This window comes from Crocuta crocuta, unplaced genomic scaffold (assembly GCF_008692635.1).
Source record: "Crocuta crocuta isolate KB4526 unplaced genomic scaffold, BGI_CrCroc_1.0 scaffold3722, whole genome shotgun sequence".
NCBI classification, from domain to species: Eukaryota; Metazoa; Chordata; class Mammalia; order Carnivora; family Hyaenidae; genus Crocuta; species Crocuta crocuta.
Genome location: NW_027529515.1, coordinates 74,207 through 80,669, shown reverse-complemented (window position 1 = coordinate 80,669; position 6,463 = coordinate 74,207). Strand labels below are relative to the sequence as shown.

The following is a 6,463-nucleotide window of genomic DNA, read 5'->3' as shown; positions in this document are numbered from 1 at the left end:
GGGGGCTCTGAGAGATGGGGGATCCCTTCGGTGACCTGGCAACTCGGGAACCTGCAGGGCTGCAGGGAGGGGCTGGGCAGGGGGCACGGCAGGTGTCCCCAGCTCAGCCTCAAGGGCTGTGTGTGCAGGAGCATGCACTGCAGGGCTGACTTTAACCCGTATTCTTTCATTTCACGTTGTCTCATGCACACGTGTCCACACATGCCCTGCAATTGTTGTCATTTCCTATTATTTGTTTCTGTCTTGTTTGCATGTAGAAATGGGACTTCTAATATAAGTATTATGGTTTTTAAATTCTCATATGGAAATGTGTGCCTGAATCAAGGGAAGGCTTCGACATCCACAGGTAAAAAGCTCTACTTGGGACATCACAAGGGTGTGTTAGAAGGAGTGTTGGAGAGGGAGGACCTGGGTGGCTCAGTTGGTTAAGTGTCCGGCTTTGGCTCTGGTCATGATGTCACAGTTCGTGGGTTCAAGCCCCACGTCGGGCTCTGTGCTGACAGCCCAAGAGCCTGGAGCCTGCTTCCAATTCTGTGTCTCCCTCTCTCTCTGACCCTTCCCTGCTCACTCTGCCTCTCTCTCTGTCTCTCAGAAATAAATAAAACATTAAAGAAAAATTTTTTTGAAAAAAGAAGTATTGGAGAGAGCAGGGTGTGGCATGTGGTCCGGGACTTCTGTCTCTAAGCCATCCCCTATGCACTTGCTCCAAGAGGTGGGGCCCAAGGGGTTCCATTTCTTATTGAGATGTTTATATTAACATTCATCTTTATAGTTGTCGTGTATGATGAAATATGATGAAATCATTTTGTAAGTTAAATTCCATAAAACTGTGATACAGAAACAGCAAATCCAAGAGGAAACTTTTCGTAATAATAAATACTCATAAATAAAAAATTTCATGTTCGTAAACAGATATATTTCATACTCTACATGTATTATTCACAATAATGAATATTGCACATTATTGTGTGTATAGAGCTGGGAGCGAGTGGAAATGTGAGGTAGGATATGATTAGATGCCAGTTACAAAGTGCAGATGTGGAAATTTTGATCTATATCTATATAGTAATAGTGTATTGAGGAATCTACAACATATGTGAAAGTCAGGCATATGACAACACCTGGGAGGGAGAAATGGTAAGTACACTAGTGTAAGTTCCTTAAACGACATGTGACATGGTCTAATATTACTTCGATATAGACTGTGATAAATGGTCTAAACACCCTGGAATAAAAAGCCTGGACTATACGATTGGATTAAAAAGCAAGGCCAACCACATGCTGTTTAAAAGAAACTCACTAGAAATATGACAAGTGTATTAGTTTTCTACCGGTGCCTAACAAATGACCTCCAACTTAGCAACCTGAAACAACATACACTCATCGGCTCGGTCTCAGTGCGTCTGGAGTCCAGGCAAGACCCAACTGGGTCCTGTGTTCAGAGTTGCTCAAAGCTTCAGTTGTGGAGTCAGCCACTCAGTGGTCTTATCTGGAGTTCAGGGTCTTTTTCCAAATTCATTCAAGTTGTTGGCAGCATTGAGTTGCTTGAGTTGTTCCCAGAGGGTCGTCCTGGCTGCTCTCCTTGATGGACAGTTCCCAATTTGGATGTTGAATATGGATATTGTCTCCAGCAGGAGAATTTCTTGCTTTTAAATCTTTTTGATTAGGTCAGGCCTACTTGGTATAATCCCACCTCTCCTTTTTTTCTAAAGTTTACTTATGTATTTTGAGAGAGACAGAGACAGTGTGAGTGGGGGAGGGCAGAAAGAGAGAGAGAGAGAATGAATCCCTAGCAGGCTGTGCACTGTCAGCTCTGAGCTTGATGGGAGGCTCCAACTCATGAAATCGTGTGATCATGACCTGAGCTGAAACCAAGAGTCAGACGTTTAACAGACTGAGCCACCGAGGCACCCCTGTAATCCCCCTTTTGACCAACCCAAAGCCAACAGATTAAGGACCTTAATCACATGGCAGAGTGCCTTCACCTTTGCCATGTAAAGTGACATCCATCCTATCCACAGGTCTCCCCATGCTCAAGGGGAGGGGATAGTCTAGGGCTTGTGCATCACTAGCAGAGGCATCTCAGGGCCCATCTTAGAATTCTGTCTACCACAGCAATATAGGTCGGTGAAAAGCAAAAATATGGTGAAAGAAATACCATGAAAACACTAATGAAAAGAAAGCTGAATCACTGTGTCAATAGAAAGGCAGGCTTCAAACAAGGAATACTATTAAAGATAGACAGACATTACAGAAGGATAAATATGTTCATTTACCAAGAAGATATAACATTCCTAAAAATGCGTGCACCTAAAACTTCTTCAAAATACATGAAGCAAAGGCTATATAAATCAAAAGGATAGACAAATACGAAAGTATACTTGGAAATTTAACCCCCTTTCTTAGTATTTGGTAAAACACATACACCGAAAATCAGTAAGAATACAGAAAGTGTAAGACTGGATACTTTCCTGTTAAGGTCAAGAAAAGGCCAGTATGTCCATCCTTATCATTCTAGTTCATCATCATACTGGACATCCAGCCAGTGAACTGAGGCAAGGAAAAGAAATCAGTCATAAAAATTGGAAGGGAACTAATAAAGCTGTCTTTAACCAGAGATGACATGATTATCAATGCAGAAAATCCCAAAGAGGGGAAAAAATATTCTAGAACTAATGAGTTAGCTTAGCAAAGTATGAGAATGCAAGATCAACATGCAAAGACTGATTATATTTCTGTGTACTAGCAATGAACAATTGGAAATTGGAATTAAATCATCAGTACTATTATAATAGCATTAAAAACCATGAACTACTTTGGGATAAATCTCAGATTTTTATGCTGAAAACTATGTTGGTGAGAAAAATCAAAGAAGACGTAAATAAATGGAGAGAGATCTTGTTTGTGGATAAGAAACTTCAGTATTGTTAAGATGTCAATTCTCCCCAGTTTCATCGATAGAGCAACACCGTCTTGATCAAAATCTGAGTGGAATTTTCTTTGTAGATATTCACAAGATGCTTCTAAAATTTATATGTGGAGAAAAACAAAAAACAAAAACCATTTTGAATAAGAAAAAGTTGGAGGATTCATACTCCCTGATTGCAGGATTGGCTATCAATCTACACGCATCATAACTGCAAGGTATTAGTAAATGTTACCATATATATGAATCAGTGTGACAGAATAGAGTCCAAAAATAGACCAATGGAAATATAATCAATAAATTCTTGGAAAATATTACAAAGTAATTATTAGAGAAAGGATCATCCTTTCCAGACATGGTGATGGAAAATGGGCATCAATTTGAAATAAAAAAGAATCTTGATGCGTACTTTACACTGTATACTAAAATTAACCATGTGATTTTGTGAATGACATTCCTCTGCTCTGGGCATCAGTCTCCTTATCTTTAAAATGAGAGGAGAAAAAGAAAACCTTCTAGATGAACTCTGGGATCCTTCTCACTCTTACCTCCCATGGCTGTCTTTCTTGCCTTCTACCTACACAGAACTCACTATTCACTGGGTTAAACTTGCAGATGAACAAAGTGTACATGCACATCTCCCCGAGGTTAATGGCAGCAGAGGCTGTAGGTGTCAGAAATACACAAGCTATGGCCTCTCATAATTTCTTATGTTGTCACTGAGCTGTTCCTAGCACCTCTTGTGCATATCAACCCCATTCACCATCTCTCACAGAGGAATTAGCTAATAGGTGGCCCCCCAAATTACCAGGTGAATTTAGGGCAAACTGTATTTAATAAATAATATGGTCAAATCTTCTTACTTGAGGAATAGTTACAGTTTATCCTGACCACACATGACAACCTACAATTTCCTTGTTTTTACAATCTCTTCGAGGATGGCTTGTAATGCACATCGCCTTCCGGTTTAATGCCTGTTCCAAGATAAAAACTGTTTTCTTTCTCTTCTATTTTGATGGACAGGTTTTCTGAATTTGCAGGAGATTGTTTCAAATTATATTCCCCTCAAAATCTCAGGCAATGATTATTAGGTGACTCTAAGCCTAACTTCAAATATGAACAGAAAGGAATCTGGAGATTTTCTAGGACAAGACTGGGCTCAGCCAAAACACATATCATGCTCGCATCTCGTTTTGCAACATAATTGATTTTTGTTTGTTTGATTGATTGAGTTTAATTCCAGTATAGTTAATATACAGAGTTGTATTAGTTTCAGGTATACATATAGCAATTCAGCAATTCCATATATCATTGACTGCACATCATGTAAGTGTACTCTTAATCCCCATCACCTATTTCACCCATCCCCCCACCTCCCCTCTGGTAAATCTCCAAGGTGCTCTCTATAGTTGAGTCTGTTTCTTGGTTTGTCTCTTTTTTTCCTCTGTTCATTTGTTTCCTCTCTTAAATTCCACATATGAGTGAAATCATGTGTTATTTGTCTTTCTCTTGCTGACTTCTTTCACTTAGCATTATACCCTCTAGAGCCATTCATGTTGCAAATGGCAAAATTTTGTTCTTTTTAGGGCTGAGTAACATTCCACTGTATATATACACCTCATCTTCTTTATGCATTCATCTACTGATGGACACACAGGTTGCTTTTATAGTTTGGTTATCATAAATAATGATGCAATAAACATAAGGGTGTATGTGTCCTTTGGTTTAGTGTTTTTTAATTTTGGGGTACTCAGTAGTGCAATTACTGGATCATGGGGTAGTTCTATTTTTAATGTGCTGAGGGATCTCCATACTGTCTTCCACAACACCTGCACCAGTTTGCATTCCCCCCAAAAGTGCACGAGCGTTTTCTCTTGTTCCACAACCTCGCCAACACTTGTTGCTTCTTGAGGTTTTTTTTTTTTTTAATGTTTATTTATCTTTGAGAGAGACAGAGCATCAGAGGGAGAAGGGCAGAGAGAGAGGGAGACACAGAATCTGATGCAGGCTCCAGGCTCTGAGCTGTCAGCACAGAGCTCTATGTGGGGCTCGAACTCACAAACTGTGAGATCATGACCTGAGCTGAAGTCGGGTGCTTAGTGGACTGAGCCCCCAGGCGCCCTGCTTCTTGAGTTTTTTACTTTAGCCATTCGGACAGCTGTGAGGTGGTATCTCAGTGTGGGTTTGATTTGCATTTTCCTGACGATGAGTGATGTTGAGCATCTTTTCATGTGTCTGTTGGCCATCTGGATGTCTTCTTTGGAGAAATGTCTGCTCGTTTCTTCCACCCATTTCTTCACTGGATTATTTGGGTTTTGATGTTGAGCTGTATAAGTTCTTTATATATTTCGGATGCTAGCCCTTTATCAGATACGTCATTTGCAAATACCTTCTCCCCTTCCCTAGGTTGTCTTTCAGTTTTGTTGAGTGTTTCCTTTGCTGTGCAGAAGCTTTTTCTTTTGATGTAGCCCCAATAATTTCCTCAGGCCAGAGAAACAAATGCAAAGTAACTGTTTTATATTCATTACTCTAGCCTGAAATGTGCCATCGCCTGACAAACAGAAGAGCCATAGCCTCCCAGACCTGCCCCTGGAATCAATGGACACATCAACTCCACACCCGGCCAACCCCCTCAGGGCTGGTTTTTCAGAGGAAGAGAAGGGGCAGCCAACCCACGGGGTCTGGAAAGCCCTAGAAATCACGTCCGAATGCTGTTCTTTCAGTCCCTCTGTGGACCAGCCCGGGCTTTCTGTCCCTGAGAAGCAGGAGCATTCGAGAAGCGGGGTTCTGGGTGCCATCGGTGCTGGGAGCAGCGAAACGGCGGACCCCGAGGGGACCGTCGCCGTCTGCGGGGGGCAGGGACCGCGCTCCCCGATCCCCCTTTGCCGCCTGGCGCTGAGGCCGAGCCCTGGAGCCCACGGCCTCCTCCGCGGCTCCTCCGTAAGTGCACCCGCCCCGCTTCCTGCTGCGCCCTGGCCGCCCTGCGACCCCGCCCCCGAGAGGCACCCGGGGAGCCGCCCCAGAGCCGTCTCCAGAGCCGCGGTCCCCCGAGAGCCGCCTGCCGCCGGCGTCGCCGCCACCCCGAGACCACCGGCCCGAGAGTCACCCCGAGAGCAGCCGTCGGCCCACCCTCCCGCCAAGGCCGCCAGCCGCCGCCCTGAAACCCGCCTTAGAGCACGGAGCCCGCAGCGCCGCGCCTGGTAAGGGGAGCCGGTAAGGCCCCAGCGTCGTTGGGGGTCTGAGGGCCACGGTTTAGTCCCAGCTGGTGACTTCCGGTGTCATCTCACCCCGGGGGGCAGGACCTGTGGGTTCTCCCTTCAGTGAACCGGGCGGTGATGGTCGGCGTCACAGGCACAGGGGGCTCGGGGTGGCTGGGAAACAGGCTGGGAACCCCTCCGCCTGCGCTCGCAGCCCGTCTCACGTCGTGGCACAGCAGGCCCGTTGTCTCCTTCCCGGCCCCTATGATCCTCATGAACCCCACAGGCTTTCTTAAAGCTGGACGGCTCTGGTCCTTCCCTGTCACAAAGGAGAAACCTC

General features: G+C 44.4%; 1 protein-coding gene across 2 annotated transcripts in view; it reads left to right on the top strand.

Annotated features, from left to right (window-relative positions):
• Window positions 1–5,925: 5,925 nt before the first annotated feature.
• GIMAP5 (GTPase, IMAP family member 5) overlaps window positions 5,926–6,463 on the top strand; it is an 8,752-nt gene continuing 8,214 nt past the window's right edge. Inside the window, exon 1 of one of the 2 annotated variants that reach the window (XM_077760804.1) lies at window positions 5,926–6,126. The gene's annotated coding sequence lies outside the window, so the exon portion shown is untranslated. Of the gene's footprint in view, window positions 6,140–6,463 lie in introns of both variants that reach the window. The other variant, XM_077760806.1, reaches the window with a different exon arrangement.